Source organism: Megalobrama amblycephala, linkage group LG14, assembly GCF_018812025.1.
Source record: "Megalobrama amblycephala isolate DHTTF-2021 linkage group LG14, ASM1881202v1, whole genome shotgun sequence".
Taxonomy (NCBI): domain Eukaryota; kingdom Metazoa; phylum Chordata; class Actinopteri; order Cypriniformes; family Xenocyprididae; genus Megalobrama; species Megalobrama amblycephala.
The window spans coordinates 1272030-1290160 of NC_063057.1; the positions used below are offsets into that span (position 1 = coordinate 1272030).

At 35.3% G+C, this 18131-nt stretch overlaps 1 protein-coding gene across 2 annotated transcripts in view; it reads right to left on the reverse strand.

Annotated features, from left to right (window-relative positions):
- The window catches only part of ptn (pleiotrophin), a 66188-nt gene that overhangs the window by 30198 nt on the left and 17859 nt on the right, over positions 1 to 18131 (reverse strand). The window contains exon 1 of one of the 2 annotated variants that reach the window (XM_048157364.1): positions 13283 to 13463. The exons of the other annotated variant lie outside the window; for it this stretch is intronic. The gene's annotated coding sequence lies outside the window, so the exon portion shown is untranslated. Of the gene's footprint in view, positions 1 to 13282; positions 13464 to 18131 lie in introns of those variants that run through there. 2 annotated transcript variants of the gene reach the window in all.

Below are 18131 nucleotides of genomic sequence, written 5' to 3' on the forward strand. Positions count from 1 at the left end.
GCCCCTTTCACAAGATGTAATATAAGTCTCTGGTGTCTCCAGAATGTGTCTGTGAAGTTTCAGCTCAAAATACCCCACAGATCATTTATTATAACTTGTCAAATTTGCCCTTATTAGGGTGTGAGCAAAAACACGCCGTTTTTGTGTGTCCCTTTAAATGCAAATGAGCTGCTGCTCCCGGCCCCCTTTCCAGAAGAGGGCGGAGCTTTAACAGCTCAACAACAACAAAGCTGGAGAATCTCACACACCCAAAATGAGGATTGTCAGTAACAGTGTTCAGCCTTACATTGTTCAAACCGGAGTCGACACTGATGGAGAGACTCAGGAAGAAGTTACAACTTTTAGAATGAAAGTGGACGTTTCTGAATGGTTAGTGGATACATTTATGTAGTTGCTGTGGAGTTGATTCAACTCATCCACTAGCATGTGCCGTCATGTTCATCTTTTGCTTTGAACTTTGAGTCAAGGTGCTTGTCCAAAAACCATGGTAGTAGTTTAATTTTGTTAGTTTTATATCCTGCTGCTGTTTAGGATGGTGGACTCTCACAGTCAGCTTTAAATTAACGGTAGGAGTTGCGTTATTTTTGGTCAGCACTTGGAGAAAGTGTGAAGAAGAAAGCGAGCGACATAAAGGCAGAGAAAGAGTGGGTGGGCTCTTTAAAGAACATCCCTCTCTGTGGGGCAGCGGGCTTTGAACGCACACAAACACACTCACAGTGAAGCCGAGGTCATTGTTTTTATCCCACAGCAGGTTCTTCTAACTTCAGCTGTATGTTAGAACTCTAAAAACGGAGAGAGGTGCGCAGAGAAAGCGGGCGTAACCGTGGGAGGCGCTGCTGACCCGAACTCCTGGCCACTGCGATTCATCTCGTGTGCTTAAGAGGCTCCTGAGCTTTATTTACAGACCTGCGTTTGTTTGTAAACGACTACAGTTATGTTTTGTAGGTGGACGCGTCCCCGATTAGCTTTCCAAAAGCACTCCTCTTCCTCGGTTGACAAATGCCGGCGTCTGTTTGGGGAGATATCAGCCAACACAGCTCGACTTTAATCCCAATGAGAGGATGAGATCTTATAATCTTTCAGATTAGCGATACCATCCGTCTCACCACATTTTAAAACCAAGACTTATTAATAGAGACGTGAAGACCCATTTTAAAGGAACAGTTGAACCAAAAATAAACGTTCTGTCATCATTTCTCACCCTTGTGTCCTTCCAAACCTGACTTTCTTTCTTCTGTGGAACCCACATGGAGAATATTTACAAGGAAACGAAATGAAAGTCGTCCATATGACCCATGCACCACACGTCTTTCAAGCAATCACTTTGTGGAAGGAATGCTCATTAGTTATTATTTGCTAAAATCTTTGCTAATGTTCTGGAGTTTTAATCTTGTATGACTTCAGAAGACTTGGAATATGGATAGAACAAGGTTTTCAATCTTTTATATGCCACAGAACCCCATATATGATCATCCTCGTGCAAGGGACCCCATCCTAAAGTTTAAAAGGTGAAAAAATAATATTATAAATGTGTAAGATATTATTTGGAAAATATTTAGTTTCTACAACATACAATTTTTTTTATTATTAGTTATTTGTTCTAAAATAACTTTTTAAAATAATTACATATAATTTATAATTTATTTTTTTATTTTAATACATTTGATATATAAATATAAATATTTTAAATTAACCATTTATTTAAATCAATTTTATTTCTTTATTTTAATCTATTTTTTTGTCATTTATTTATTTGTCTGTTTTAATCAAGTTTTTTTCATTTATTTATTTATATAAATCTTTTTTTATTTAGTTTAATATTATTTATTATTTTAATATTATATATTATTTAATATTATTTATTTATATTTTCATTATTTATTTTAATTGGAAAATACATAGTTCCTATAACACTCTATTTTTTATTATTTATTCCAATATAACTTTTTTAAATAATTAAATACATTTATTTTAATAAATTTTATATATAAATCTCAAATATTTTAAAGTATCCATTTATTATTATATTATTTAATATTATTTATTTATATTTTCATGATTTATTTTATTTGGAAAATATTTAGTTTCTATAACATTCTATATACTATTATTTATTTATTTATTCCAACATAACTTTTTAAAATAATTAAATATATTTATTTTAATATAATTTATTATTTATTTATTAATTTGAATAAATTTGATACATAAATATAAATATTTAAAATTTCCATTATTTTTTTTATTTTATATTATTTTTTTTGTATTTTTTTATTTGAATGTTTTTTATTTATTTATTTATTTATTTATTTATTATTACCACTATTTTTCTCCTAATTTTTCCATGGACCCCCAACACTCTCCTGCATCCCTGGACTCCAGTTTTGAACACAAGTCCTACTGACAATTTTTATTCTAATTTAATTATCTTTCTAGAGCTTGATGACCACTTTGAACTGGAAAAGAGCAACTCCAAAGGTCTTCCTCCAAACATCTCCACCGCAGACATGAAGGTAAGTAAATGATGACAGAAACTTGGCTGACCTCTTCCTTTGCCCACAAACGATCAATCATAACGTGTTTACGTGCTCCAGGTATTGATGATATAAAAGCCCATTAAATCAGCACACAAACTGATTGGGTATAATCCATAATTTCCCCCGAGTGTTGGCCGGACCCTTATCTCATGTACTCGGGCTCTTTAATTGGGTGTCTGACGCTGACAGCCGTAATGACTCGAGGGCCTCGGAGAGGTTTGTGCGAAAAGACATAGACAATAAAAAATAAATGTGGGCCGTAACATTAGAGCAGCATCTCCATTATTATCTGTGTTCACTACAGAAGCTCTTAAGATTAGATGTGCATTACGCTCCCACCCGACGAGCTCTGAAGCCCAGAGTGAGTGTGCATGAGTCAGCCGGGCCAGAACACCCCTATTAAACGCTTATTCTGGCCCACTGCGCCGGCCATTAGTGTACGGAAGCCTATTAGCGCTGAGATTACAGATGGCGCACACACAACACTCTGTCCGTCCACCCACCATATGGACACCATCATAATGATCTCATGTACACCCACACACACTGTGATTTATATATTTAAATAGGGTTTTTTTATTATTTAAATATGATTTATATTATTTATTTAAATCAGTTTTATTTATATTTTTAATATTTATTTTAGTCTAGTTTTTCATTATTCCTTTATTTTTTATCCATTCTATTTATCTATATTTTTATTATTTAATTTAATATAATTTTCTTATATATATATAAGAAAATTATATTAAATGAATATAATATTCATTTGTTTTAATCAATTTTATTTATTCATATTTTTGTTATTTATTTTAATCTATTTTTTATTCTTCATTTATTTTTACCCATTTTATTTATTTTTTATTCATTTTAATCTTTTTTTATTATTCATTTATTTTAATCAATTGATTTATTTATATTTATATTAATTATTTTAATCGTATTTTTCATTATTCATTTCTTTTTATCCATTTTAAACAATTTTTTTCATTATTCACTTATTTTAATAAATTATATTTATTTATATTTTTATTATTTATTTTAATCTATTTTTCTTTATTCCTTTATTTTTATTCCTTTTATTTATTTTAATCATAATTTTCATTTATTTATTTATTTTCATCTTTTTTATTTAGTTAGTTTAATATTATTTATGTATTTTTACATATGATCATTCACACCAGTATTATTTTAGCTTTATTAATATTTTAAATTAGCTTTTTTATATTTTTATTTTTCATGTCAATTTTTGTTTAATTTTTAGTAATTTCGTTACGTGCTTTTGTCATTTATTACTTTTTTTATTGCTATTTAGGTTACATTTATTTTTATTTCCGTTCTAGTTTTTATTTCCAGTTAATAATGTTAATGCTTCAACTTATTTCAGTTTATTGCCAAGGCAACATTTTCATTTAGTTTAAGTTTTTCAACTAATATTTATATTTTATTTTATTTCTAGAATGAATGTTGGCTTGAGATCTGGAAGGCAAGGCTAAGAAAGATTTGTCAGATTTGTTCTCAAACACCAGCAAAACACATCCAACATCTCACCTAAACAAATGAAAGTTTTTCCACGTTTCAAGGGGAAAATGAAAACATTCTGTGTGTTATTGACTCACGCCGCAGATCAATAGTGGTTTCTCTTGGTCTCGTGGGCTTTCGTTACGTTCCTGAAATGGCCTCTCCGTCTCCATTACTGTGATTAACAACATCACATCATCTTTAATAATTCAATTTGGAACAAACTTTCCATCTCTCTCCAGCTGTTAACAGGTACACACTCGCACACAGAGTCAGTATCGATCTGATCTGACGCAGCCCAGAGTGTGTTATTATTAGTAAGCACTGTTTGTCTCTGAGCTGATGGAGAAACTCTGTTAAAACTGTTTTCATGGGTCATTTTTTAAGGGCTTCACTAAGTCTCTCTTGAGCCCATGAAAAAGAGGACCTATTTTGCAAAAACATGTTCATCTCTCTTTACTGTGTAATGTTGCTGTTTGAGCAGAAGTTCTTCTCTATATCAGTGTCAGTGTTTCTGAACTTCCTGAAACGCCTCCTCATTTAAATAATTCATACGCAGAATAAAGGGGCGGGGCCTGCTTGAGTTAGTCAGTAGTGTGTTAAAACTGGCGGTTATGGTAAGGGGCGGGACATTTCCCGAACACCAATCACAACACACTGCTCCAGCCGACCAATCAGAGCACATTGTGCTTTTCAGAAGGAGGGGCTTCATAGAGACAGGAACTAAACAGAGCGTTACTGACAGACTGGGAAGAGAGGAGCTGCAACAATGGAGAATATGAGGAATATAATTTTTGAACATTTAAACATTATAAATCTTTTCTAGTGGAGCCAATATCAAGACTGTAAAAAGGTATAATAGGTCCCTCTTTAAATGATCTCTTTTAAATGAGTCATGAACTGTGTTGTTTTATTATTTTATAATGTTTCCTGCGGTGCACTTATAGGGCCCTATTTTAACGATCTAAATGCAAAGTGTAAAGCGCATGGCGCAGGTGCACTCAGGGCGTGTCCAAATCCACTTTTGCTATTTTAACGACGGAAAAACGGTCCGTGCGCCGGGGCGCATTTTTGAAATGCGCATTTTTGTCCCTATTCTCTTAATGAGTAATGGGCGTAACGTTCAATAAACCAATCAAAGTGTCATCTCCCATTCCCTTTAAGAGCGAGATGTGCTCGCGCCATGGCGGATTGCTATTTACATGGCGTACACGCGATGAGTCAGTTAATATATATGTGTGTGTATTGGCACGATTGTTCAATTAATTAGCCAATTTCGTTCATCATTATAAGTAGTAATAGGCTGAATTGAAAATAGGTAGCCTAATTCTAATACACACAATGACTATTCATCATTACATTTTTATATTTATGTAGCCTACACAATAATATTCTTTTACACTGTAATCCTTTTGTTTTTAATATTTGGCATGTTTGTGTGATGCGCATCCCTGTGTGTAATAAGCAAAGTCAACATGCACTGTGGACGTGCCCAGAGGCGCAGTTTCTACCAACGCGCTCTAACAAAAAATATTGCGCCATTGACTTTAGACTTTAGACCAGGTTTGAGTTGGTCTATGGCGCAGTCTATTTTCAGCTCCTTAAAATAGCAATGCGCCGGCAATGCGCCTGAACACACCTCTTTTTTAGACCAGCACGCCCATGGGCGCACTAACTGGCACAAATGCATTTACTAATTTAAGGACGTGGCGCTGAACGGGAAAACGCGAACGGCGCCGGACGCAAACTAGCAAACACACTTGCGCTGCGCCTTGCGTCGCATTGCGCCGGGTGTATTATAGGGCCCAATATGTTAATATGATTTTTACATCAAAAATGGTCATAATTTAGAAATAAAAGGCATTTTTCCTACCCTGATTTCAGCCGTCTGATTTGAACGCTCTGTTTTAAGGGGCGTGTCTGCTGTGAGACTTCAGTGTAAACGGCCACTGCTGTGATTGGCTGACATCTTTGCATATGAAATAGCTAAATAATACTCTCTCAAAAACTTTTAGCGTGTTTTTACTATTACAGCTCTCAAGGTTAACTATTACATTACACTTAAATCTGTGACATTATATTTAGATCGTGGCATGAAAGGTTGCAGCGATGAAGATTGTAGCCAATCACAGACATGTTGTTGAGCACATGAAAGCGTCTCATTGAATTGCAACTCAATTTCTGCACACTAACGAATGCTTTCATCATAACTAACAGTGCAAACTCGACGTAACTAAGAGATTCGTTGAATAAAATGGGAGATTTGGCGCAAGTCCAGAACTCAGTCACTGTTTGATTGACAGCTCCAGCGATTGTAAAGGAAGCGTTCTTCGATTGCCTTCTATATATTATTTACTCACCATTTAAATAACAGATTATTTTCATCCTACTAGGAGAAACAAGGTGAAGTTGAGCATTTAGTCACTGGTTTGATTTACTGACACACAGACAAAGATCATCTGACTGTACATGAATCATTAATATCAGATCAGGCATTAGAATGAACACAGTTACTGACATGTTGTTGCATTACTGTCGAGTCCATACCGTAAAAGTCTGTCTGTAAAGCCTGCGCCGAAATGCGATTGATTTACCAAAGAATCCACAGTGAAATGTGCCGAATACAAATAATTAAACTCAACTGAGACATTCACCGTGTTGAAAATAAATAACCATATTCCTAGCATTAGGATCCTTCGAAAGGTAATGTTATTTTAGTCCTGTATCACTCTTCTCTCCTCCTCATCTCACTAACACGCCAGTGGGCGGGGCTAACATTGCAATGATGAAGTAGGCGTTGATTTCTTCTGCGGAGGCGGAGTTTCGCCATCTATGAGGCACATTCCAGGACAAGTCATTCGCTCAATAAAAGCTTTTATTGGACTAACAAGGAAGATTTCAGTTCTGAAACGTACAGGATGTTCTTACAGTACGATAACCTCATATATCAAAAGCTCAAGGAAAAGTTGATTTCTCAATTCATGACCCCTTTAAAAGATCTCTTCCTCTCATCAATCGTTTCTCATAGACAGTGTCTCAAAATGTTAATGTTTCAAACAGTGATGCTTCCGGCCTTTCACTTTTTGATAATTTTCTCCTGGTATCTGTGTTTTTAGCAGAATTGATGTGTGTTCATTAACAGCCATTGAGTCACTCAATCTGTCAATCACTCCATGTACTTCACTGCTTCTTTTCTTTCAGTCTCGGGTGACTTCATACTGAGAGACAATCATCTCACTTCATTAGACAAACACAAACAACCCAGCACTCCCGCAGGGATTGGGAAGGAGTCGCAGACAAACAGAAAGAGAGAGAGAAAGGGAGACGGGGTGAGCCAGGTGAGACAAATGCAGTGCAACCCCATATCTGATCATGCCCAGAGATCAATAATCACCCGCGACACTTTGTACTTTACAACAGGGTAAGCCAATCGCAGGGTGCATGCTGGGAAAAGCAGTTTCACAGATTAACTGATCATTATTTTCAAGCAAAAGCGGTCATTCTATCGCTCTCGGGGGAGAAAACAGCCAATCGGAGGCTTACAGAGTGAACCAGGCATTTAGACATTATTAAAACACATAATGACTTTCACTATAACTGAAGATAGATTGTTGGGTCTAAATGACCCGCAGCCTGCTACAACATTAGTTCTGCAAGACTTGCATCCATTTATCTGTCAAACTATCAATCTGAAAGATCATCTGAGATAAACAGAAAACATTAGAGTGGACACAGATCTACATCTCAATGAGCATTCGAATGATAAACTCGGTTTACAACAAGAACAATAACGATAACTGCATTAGCATCACACTGGGGTTTGTGAGTAGATGAAAAGCTAATAATTAATTAAAACACAAAAATGAAGAATTACAATGAATAGGTCAAAGGGGGTCCAAAAACACCTATGTCCAAAAGTTTGATTTAAAAAAAGAAAAGAAATGAACAATTTTATTTAGCAAAAGCAAAAGTAAAGACTTCTATAACATTACTAAAGATTTCTTTTTTACTTTAGTTCATCAAATAATCCTGAAAAAAATATTTCATGTCTTAAATATGAAGCAGCACAGATGTTTTCAACATTGATAACAATCATAAATGTTTCTTGAGCAGCAAATCATCATATTATAATGATTTCTGAAGGATCATGTGACAATGAAGAGTGGAGTAATGATGTTGAAAATTCAGCTTTGATCACTGGATATAAATTATATTTTACTATATATTCACATAGAAAACAGCTGTTTTAAATTATAATAATATTTCAGTGTTTTTACTGTCTTTTTGTATGACAGCTTTGGTGACCATTTCAAAATACTCAAAGAACTTTTATACTCTAAGAATAAAACTTGTGTAACAGTGCTTGTTTCGTAACACAGTCAGTTACATCATCATTCGGTCAATCATGTCAATGGAATCGTGTGTCAGTTCAGAAAGTGGTCTGTATATTCCCCACCCGAGCACAAACCCGGTGGAAAGGGATCAGCGAGTGTGTGTGTGTTTCCATGGAACACCCTTCTGAGAATCTGAATTCTGTGTGTGTGTGTGTGTGTGTGTGTGTGTGTGTGTGTGTGTGTGTTCCTTACACAAGCAGGGCTGTTATTCTCCGTCAGCCTCCTGCACCTTAGCGACCCAACGTATGAGAAAGCGGCCTCACACTGCTCGAATGAAAAGAGGGAATCGAACAGAAGAGAGAGAAATTCTACAACCCCCCCTGAACTTCTACCCAGCATGCTTTTGTGCGTGGATGTGTATATAACCACCAGTTCCCACACAGCCAACCAGACTCACAGGAGATTAATCTCCACTGACAACGTCGACTGATCCCAGAGCAGTTTCCCTATCTTTTTCATTAGTGCCTCACTATGTGCTGAACATAAAGATGTTCCAGGTTAAGCTCCATCAACTATGGAAGCTTGTTTCCACAATGAATAAAAAAAAAAGAAAAAGTCATTGCTACTGTTTATCTCACAATTTTGACTTTTTTTCTCGCAATCGCGTGATATAAAGTCAGAATTGCGAGATATAGTCAGAATTGAGAGTTATAAAATCAGAATTGCGAAATATAAAGTCAGAATTGTGAGATATAAAGTTAGAATTGTGTTATAATGTCAGAATTGTGTGAATTGCAAGATATAAAGTCAGAATTGTGAGATATAAAGTCAGAATTGCGAGATATAAAGTCAGAATTGTGTGAATTGCAAGATATAAAGTCAGAATTGTGTGAATTGCAAGATATAAAGTCAGAATTGTGTGATATAAAGTCAGAATTGTGAGATATAAAGTCAGAATTGTGAGATATAAAGTCAGAATTGCGAGATATAAAGTCAGAATTGCGAGATATAAAGTCAGAATTGTGTGAATTGCAAGATATAAAGTCAGAATTGCGAGATATAAAGTCAGAATTGTGTGAATTGCAAGATATAAAGTCAGAATTGTGTGAATTGCAAGATATAAAGTCAGAATTGTGAGATATAAAGTCAGAATTATGAGATATAAAGTCAGAATTGCGAGATATAAAGTCAGAATTGCGAGATATAAAGTCAGAATTGTGTGAATTGCAAGATATAAAGTCAGAATTGCGAGACAAAGTCAGAATTGCGAGATATAAAGTCAGAATTGTGTGAATTGCAAGATATAAAGTCAGAATTGTGTGATATAAAGTCAGAATTGTGAGATATAAAGTCAGAATTGCGAGACATAAAGTCAGAATTGCGAGATATAAAGTCAGAATTGCGAGATATAAAGTCAGAATTGTGTGAATTGCAAGATATAAAGTCAGAATTGTGTGAATTGCAAGATATAAAGTCAGAATTGTGTGATATAAAGTCAGAATTGTGAGATATAAAGTCAGAATTGCGAGACATAAAGTCAGAATTGCGAGATATAAAGTCAGAATTGTGAGATATAAAGTCAGAATTGCGAGATATAAAGTCAGAATTGCGAGATATAAAGTCAGAATTGTGTGAATTGCAAGATATAAAGTCAGAATTGTGTGAATTGCAAGATATAAAGTCAAAATTGTGAGATATAAAGTCAGAATTGTGAGTTATAAAGTCAAAATTGCAAGATATAAAGTCAGAATTGTGAGATATAAAGTCAGAAATTTTTGAAAGTCTGAGAATTTTTTTTTAAAAAGTGTTTTTTTTCCCCTCAGAAACTTCTGAGAAAAAGAGTCAGTATTGTGAGAAAAAAGTCACAATTATCCTTTATTTTTTAAATTCCATGGCAGAAACAAACTTCCATAATCACCAGCATATTGTCATTACAAAATAAAATAATATTGACTAAAGACAGACGTTCACACCAAGAACGATAACCATAAAGATAACAATATTAGCGTTCACACAAATACACGATAACGCTTTCTTTATTATAAACACTTACTGCTCAAGCTCTTTAAAGCAGGACGGATTCTGATTGGCTGTCAATGTTTTTATTGTTAATCAGCTTGAAAAACATTCTAAAAGTGATTCCAATGATACTGTTCCTCTGTGTTAATATTATATATTTTACATAAAACATAAAAACAACGTTTTGGACTACTCACTCAGTGGGATGGTTGGGCTTGGAAAGAGGATGCGAGGCGGTCCAGTCGTGGCTGAAGAGGAATAGACGCAAACTATCCTCAACTAGGCTTGCGATAGTCAGTGTTAGTTACACGATGTTAAGCCGCAACACCTGTTACATCACTTGCCCACCGTCGTTTAGATTTTTTATAGTAGGCCTAATACATTTTTTAGTTCAGTTACTTAATAATAGTTCTCTGTTTAATATAAGCGAGTTTGTGCCGTTTTGTTGTTGTGTTTTTCATTAAGAATAATAATTGCCGCTAATTAGAAAGCGAAAGTAAAGTGCGCCACATGGGCATTCATAAGCTTCTCTGTGAACCTCTGCTTCAGGGCCGCTGTCATTTGTTATATCATGCCTGCTATCAGGCGAATATTTTATACACACTTTCAAAATAAACATTTTTCCACGACCCCCAGGCTAAGAGCTGCTGCTCTAGACCAGACGTATTTTCCACTGAGTCGCATCTAGTGTTTAACAGCAAAAACACACTCTGAACCGGTTCGTCTAGCACGTTTACACAGGTAAACAATGGAAAAGCAGCGCAGTGGAAAGGAAAAACACGTTTTGAGCGAACGGCCGCGTGAGTCATAACTTGCATTAAACTAGGCCTGAAAAAGAGAGACGGGCGTCTGGTGGCTGTTCAAATGAGCAGGACTCGTTCTGATAGGTTAACCGATAACTATGGCAACAGCAGCGGCGTTGAGGCCCGATGCTCAGAGCTCACAGGGTCGCACGGCACCCCGCTTATTCTCATTCCAGTCAGGAACGACCCACTTCACACACCACCCTGGGAAAAAAAACGGCCTCTCTAAAACACACACACACAGATGCCCTAAACATGGAAGTCTGAATGTAGACGATACACCCACACGCACGAGGTGCTTTCAGAAGAAGGCAGTAGAAAACAGCACACGTAAAGCCGCTGAGATTTCCAGAGAGGTTTTCACCTGTCACTGTGAGGAAGGGAGGAGCATGAGATGTATGTTGATAAGGAGGAAGGTAAAACACTCTTCGTTTAGCTCCGTTCACTTGATCTCTCTCTCTCTCTCCTGTCATCCCAGAGGGGATGTACAGACACAGATGTGGGCCGGACAGATAAAAGGTGGACCACAGCAAACCCGTTAAAATGCTTTTCTAAGGAAACTCTTTGAAGTTTAAACAGGAAATGCACGCTTTCCTGAATAACAATGTCATTTACATCATCCCATCCGAGATGTAAAGAAAAAACACGGAAAACTTTGAAAGGAGAATCTCATGGAACGTGTCATATTTCACACCAAAATCAAGATATTATATTCTGCAATAAAAGAAAATAAATATTTCTAAGTTTCATTGAGATTTTTTTTTTGCATTGACATTACTTTCAGATATTTCCAAATTAACATTGTGTATTTTTTATATTACATATTAAAAACAACATTTAATGTTTAATATTTCAATTTAAAAACGATAATACAGTAAATAGAATCTAATGAAAATCAACATTCAGAATAACGATAAACTTAAATTTAAAGAAAATGCCTTTATAGCATCAATTATATTTAATGGCGATTAAACATGTTTCCAAGTAATCAAAAAATAGATCACATATATTAAAAACAATATATAATATTTCAAATTGGAAATAAAATTGGAATATAAAACATTAATAGTTTTTTTTACTGTAATACAAAAATGCATTTTGTGGATCAATAACATTTTTTGAATTATGACATTATTATTTCCAAATAATCTGTTATTATTGTTATGTAAAAAGTATGTTATATATTATAAACAATATATAATATTTCAAATTAAAAATGAAATTAAAATATAAAATATTAACAGTTTTTTACAGTAATACAAAATATACAATAATTATAATCTAATTAGAATCAACATTCAGAATAAGAATAAACTTTCATTTATTAAACATTTATTTTCTTCATGCAAAATATAATTTTTTTTTGGTTTTGAGACGAAATGTCACCTGAGATTTAATTCGATTCAAATTTATTTATACAGTATGTATGTTTGAAAATGTATGTCTCAATGTTTCCTAATAGAATTTAGTAAGTATTCTGTTATCAGATGAGTCAAATTAATGTTCATATGACAAAGATATACAGGTATAATAAAATATGTTACAGTATGTGCTTAATTAACGTCATGTATTCAGTTAAGCTGATTACAGCTTGTGCTTTTAATGATTACAGCCAAAATAAGTTTTGTATGTCCATCCAGATTCAGCCGATAACTTTTAGTCATTCTCTCTGCGGAAACACTTTTTTATTCTGCCAACCAGAGAGGTCACAAACACCTGCTGACCTCAGTATTCCTGACACAGGGAGAGATTTCTCGCGGTTTAAACCCTGACAGCAGACTGACACCGTTAAGTCGCGTGTCGCACCGGCACTGAGCGCACGAAGGCCTCAAACAGCAGAAAAACAGCAGTTATCTCAGCCTTTCATCCTCTGGCGTACTTCAGAAATAACGAGAGAGCGAGAGCGAGAGAGAGACGCTGGATCTGAGGTGGCATTTGCTCGAGCGTGAAGCTTTTTAAAAAGAAAAATCTCTTCCTGAGACCTTGTTTTGCTTTAAATGAGCATAAAAGTCATGAATTCGCATTACAGCAGCTCGGAGCTTCAAGACGGAGGTTTAAAGTTACGTACCTGTAGTCTGAGGAATAGTTTGGTGTTTCTGTTCTTAATTCCACCTTTTTCCCCTCTTTGTTTTTCTTTTTAGCCTCCTCTCTCTCTCTCTTTATCTTTCTATTTCCACCAGAGCCGTGCTAATGGTATCTGTGAGAGCGACAGACTGAATGCATGTGTGTGTGTGTGTGTGTGTGTGTGTGGAGGGAGGGATTGTTTGTGTATTTGCTGCGAGCTGAAAGCCCAAATGACTCGTGATCACACACTCATTAATACAAGGTCATTCCAGGGACGAGAAGAGAGAGAGAGCTAAAGAAAGCAACCGCTGTCTGTCCGTCAGTCAGAGAGAAAGAAAGGATAAAAGTATGAAAGGAAGACAGAATATATTCTCTGTCTGGTGCGTGAAATTAAACTCCACGGTGAACTCCACTCAATGAAGTTTCCCTCGACACACTACGGTAAAGTGATACTGAGGTAATGAGATGCGGTAATGTGCGAGACCATCCGTAAAACAGAGAATTTAGCCTCGACTTTCTGACCGTACGTCGTCGCTGTGCTAAGAAGATTGTCTGGTGTAAATGCGTTTATTTCCACGCTGCAAGCAGAGCACATACTGACAATCAGCTTTACTCTGGTACAAATAAATCAATTCTTGTGTCTGAAAACAGGCCAACAGCAACACACGAGAAAACCCAAACACCTGCCAACAGCCCGTGTACACAGTCTCAAATCCATCAGCACACATGCTTTATATACAGTGATTTTATGGTAGAAATCGAGCTAATTCTAACAACAACAACAACAACAACACAAAGGTTGTAAATGATGAGAAAGTTACTGATGTCTTCCAGCAGTTTTAACCCTGTAAAGACTGACATATTAAATAATAGCATGAAATATAGCTGCGCTATACTTGAGGAAGTACATGCATAAAAAGTTTTATTTAGCAAGTCTGTAACCATCTCGATCATCGATGGAAAAGACCATTTACAGCAAATGCAGGCAATTTACCATAGGAAATTTATAGTTTTTAAAGATTTTTAACAGTTATCATGGTTGAGCCAAAAACCTTGGACTAGTTCGCCAAAGTTGGTTTTTGAAATAATCTCTAATATTTAGCGAATGATTCGATGGACAGCAGCGGTCTTAGAGGCAAAGTTGCTCAGAATGAGGAGTTCTACCATGTGGTACAAATGTCGTGGGCGTAAAAACACGAAGGCACCACCAGATGGCTGATTTCTTTCGAAACATTCCCAGCGAATTTCGTTCTGATCGGCCTACGGTCATGTTACGGTAGCTGCTCAAACTTCATTGGCCAATGGCGGACATGTTTTTTGAAATACGTCAATGTACTCATAGACAGTTGTGGCACCTCGGACGAAGACACTGCATGCCAATTTTCAAATCAATCAGACTAACGGTGAAGAAGTTATAACAATTTTCATGTTTTTTTCCCCCGTTATAGCGCCACTAAGTGGCCAGTTGCCATGCCCTTTTTCACACGACCACAGAATGAGCTCTTACATAAGTATACCAAGTTTGGTGAAAATATCTCATTCTGCTCACAAGTTATTGCCATTTTAGTAAAAGGGGCTCCGCCCACTTTGAACATTTCCGCAGCCTTTAGAGACCATGAATCGAAATTTGAACTTTTTTTGATAATTATTGACAATCAGACTCCACAGAATCTTGCTGCACTGGTTTGTTTCCTAGGATTAGTTCACAAAAGTGCACTGTAAAAAATCAAAAGTTGAGAAAACTAAAAAGTTTAAAGCAAAAAACTTCAGCAGATTTGAGTTTTCTCAACTTTTTGAATAAACTGAATACAACAAGTTGAGAAAACTCAACCTGCTGAAGTTTGTTGCCTTAAACTTTTAAGTTTTCTCAACTTTTGATTTTTTACAGTGTAGGTTTTTCAAAAAATCCAAAATAATCGAAAATTACGACAACATAAGACAATTGAGCCTAGACCTAACGATTCAGGACTTATGAGTCATATTGTACTTTTGACCGCTGTAGCGCCCCCGCCAGGCCAGCCTTGGTGACGTTGTAGACTACCAGCCCTCAAAGTTTCAAGTCTCTACAACTTACAGTTTGGTCTGCCCGATCACTTTTAGGGGAGAATGCTGATTCTTGGAAATTTAACAATTATAGAGTTTCAGCACTACATGCTTGAACCTCTAAAAAACAGGCTTTTATGGCTCATATAGTATAATACAGTGAGAATATGGGGGGAAAAACAGTTTAATTTTATTCAGAGATTCAAAAATTTGCAATTTGCTGCAGATGCTGTTATTTACAGACAAAAAGTAAGATGAAATTCTGATGCTGGGTTGTTTTTAACCCAGCATTGTGTGTAGAAGTGTTTTTAGTGTTTTATTAACAGTTTTGATCAATTTAGAGGCTTTTATTTGTGCATCAAATTTGATAGAGTAGGCTTTATAGTGTTTGTGCCCAGACGTAACAAATCTTTTAATATAAACAAAACCCATAAGCCCGAGACATATTGTATACGCAAGCACACAGATGTTAATGTTTAGCCAACACCATGTGAACACAGAGCTAGTCTTGTTGCCATTGAATTAGTTAGCTAATTAGACTCCAGCTGTAAAGGTTAAGACACAAAAAATATTGTTATCAGCCGAGAAATTCCCTAACCTCAATGAAAGGATCGCAGAAGGAAACTCTAAACAAAACATCTGTAATAAACTCATCAGTCCAGCTGGAAAATCCATCTGTGATCCCACCAAGAGAAAAGATTCTCTCTCTCACACACACACACACACACACACACACACACACACACACACACACACACACACATACACAGCGTTAGAAGACAATCTCTTCAATATGAAATATTAATACAGCCGGTCAGAGACAGAGACGCTCTCAACACCTGCAGTAACGCGTCTCTTCTTCCTTCTCTCATTTCCTGTTCATGAATATTACACATTCATCTGCATCCCTCCATCTCCCTTTCTTTCCATCTTTCCCTATGTGTGCTCCTTTTTTCCGAGGAAACCCCAGAGTGCATGAGGTCGCGTCACACAAACCTCTGATCTGAATACGGTCTCTGTTATTTACCAGGAACCCGTCCGTCCGTCCCTCAGCGGCCCTTTGAGTGTCTGATGAAACAAAATGAAATCTTGAATTCATGATGCTACGTCAATACTATACTAACACTTTCTCTCTCAGCACACATTAACTTTAGCGATGATGACGCACGTCTATTTCTGGTGATATTTTATTTGTCTCTAGCATCAGACTTTGAGTATACCAGTTTAATATACCAAAAGTACAGTTTCAGGGTTTTTTTATTTAGCACATAAATATGGAAAAGTATTTGTAATATATTTAGCACAAAAAAAAAAAAAATGTCAAATACATTTTAGTATAATTTTTCTCTAGGGTATTCTTTAGCTGTATTTGCGTCAGATTCTTTTGTTTATGAAATACTTATGAGTCAATGCAAAAGGATGAAAAGAAAAATACTGTAATAATATATATAAATAAAAGTGATTTTCAAAGAAATCTAATCTTTGGTTTCATATGTTTTTGAAAATAATTTCCAAACTGGGTTGTTGTCATTAACTAAAACTAAAATCATTAAAAAATTGAAATATTATAATAAATATTAGTTGGAAAAACTTAAATTAAAATTAGAAATGTTGCCTTGGCAATAAACTATTTAAAAGTTGAAGCACTAAAATTAATTAAACTGTAAATAAATAAAAAATAAAACTAACTAAAGCTGAAATAAAAATAAATATTAGCAATATTTTGAAAAAAAAAACAAGTAAAATGACAACGGCAAATAATGAAGTGACTAAAAATTAAACAAATTAACGTTAAAATATAAAAAAGCATGAATATAAAAATAAAACCAAATTTAAATTATTAATAAAACTAAAATACAAAAAGTCTCATTTAATGAGAGGTATTTTTGATTCTTTTTTTTTTTTTTTTTTTTTTTAAATATGTTAATAGATACAAACAAACTAAGTCACATTGCTGACTTATGTACAACCACACACAGTTGACCCAGAATGCAACACACATGCAGCACCAACAAGCCACTTGAGGCCATGTGGTTATGGTAATAGCCTCAATGTAGTAATGTAGTAATGAACAGCCTCAAGTGGCTTAACAGCAATAAACGACACCAATGTTCTGAAATAGTTTTAAATTAAAAATCTAGAATTTTGATAGATGGATAGATGGATAGATGGACAGATAGATAGATAGATAGATGGACAGATAGATAGATAGATAGATAGATAGATAGATAGATAGATAGATAGATAGACAGACTGTGTTTTGTAAAACTTAATCTACTGTCTTTTTTTTCTCTCATGTATTTATAAGAGTTTGTCTTTTTGAGTTCAACATCTCATTAATGTCGTACACAAGCGTTTCAGAGCTCAGAAAACATGAGCTGATAGATTTGCATAATTCAAAACAATGGTTGTAACGATAAATTGCTTCATTTTCTCCCTGTCTGAGGTAATTTGCTTTTCATTGTGAACATGTATCAGTATACCTGGTTCATCACGCTGAGGGGCGTTCATCCGTTCTTACAAAGAGCTAAGGAAACGACTCAACAATCAAATTAAACTCCAAGCCGAACACACACACACACACTTACACACTGCTTGATTTCTCTTGTTGTTAAAAGTAACTTGGATAATGAAAGGAAGGGTAAAACCTTTCACAGTGACATTTAGTCCAAAAATCATTCTCCAAACTTTGAATCTTCATTCAGCCAAAAACAATCTGCAGGCCATCAAGCATGAATGTGATGCCAGATTTGGAATAATTGGAACATTGGAAAGAAGTGTGTGTGTGTGTGTGTGTGTGTGTGTGTGTG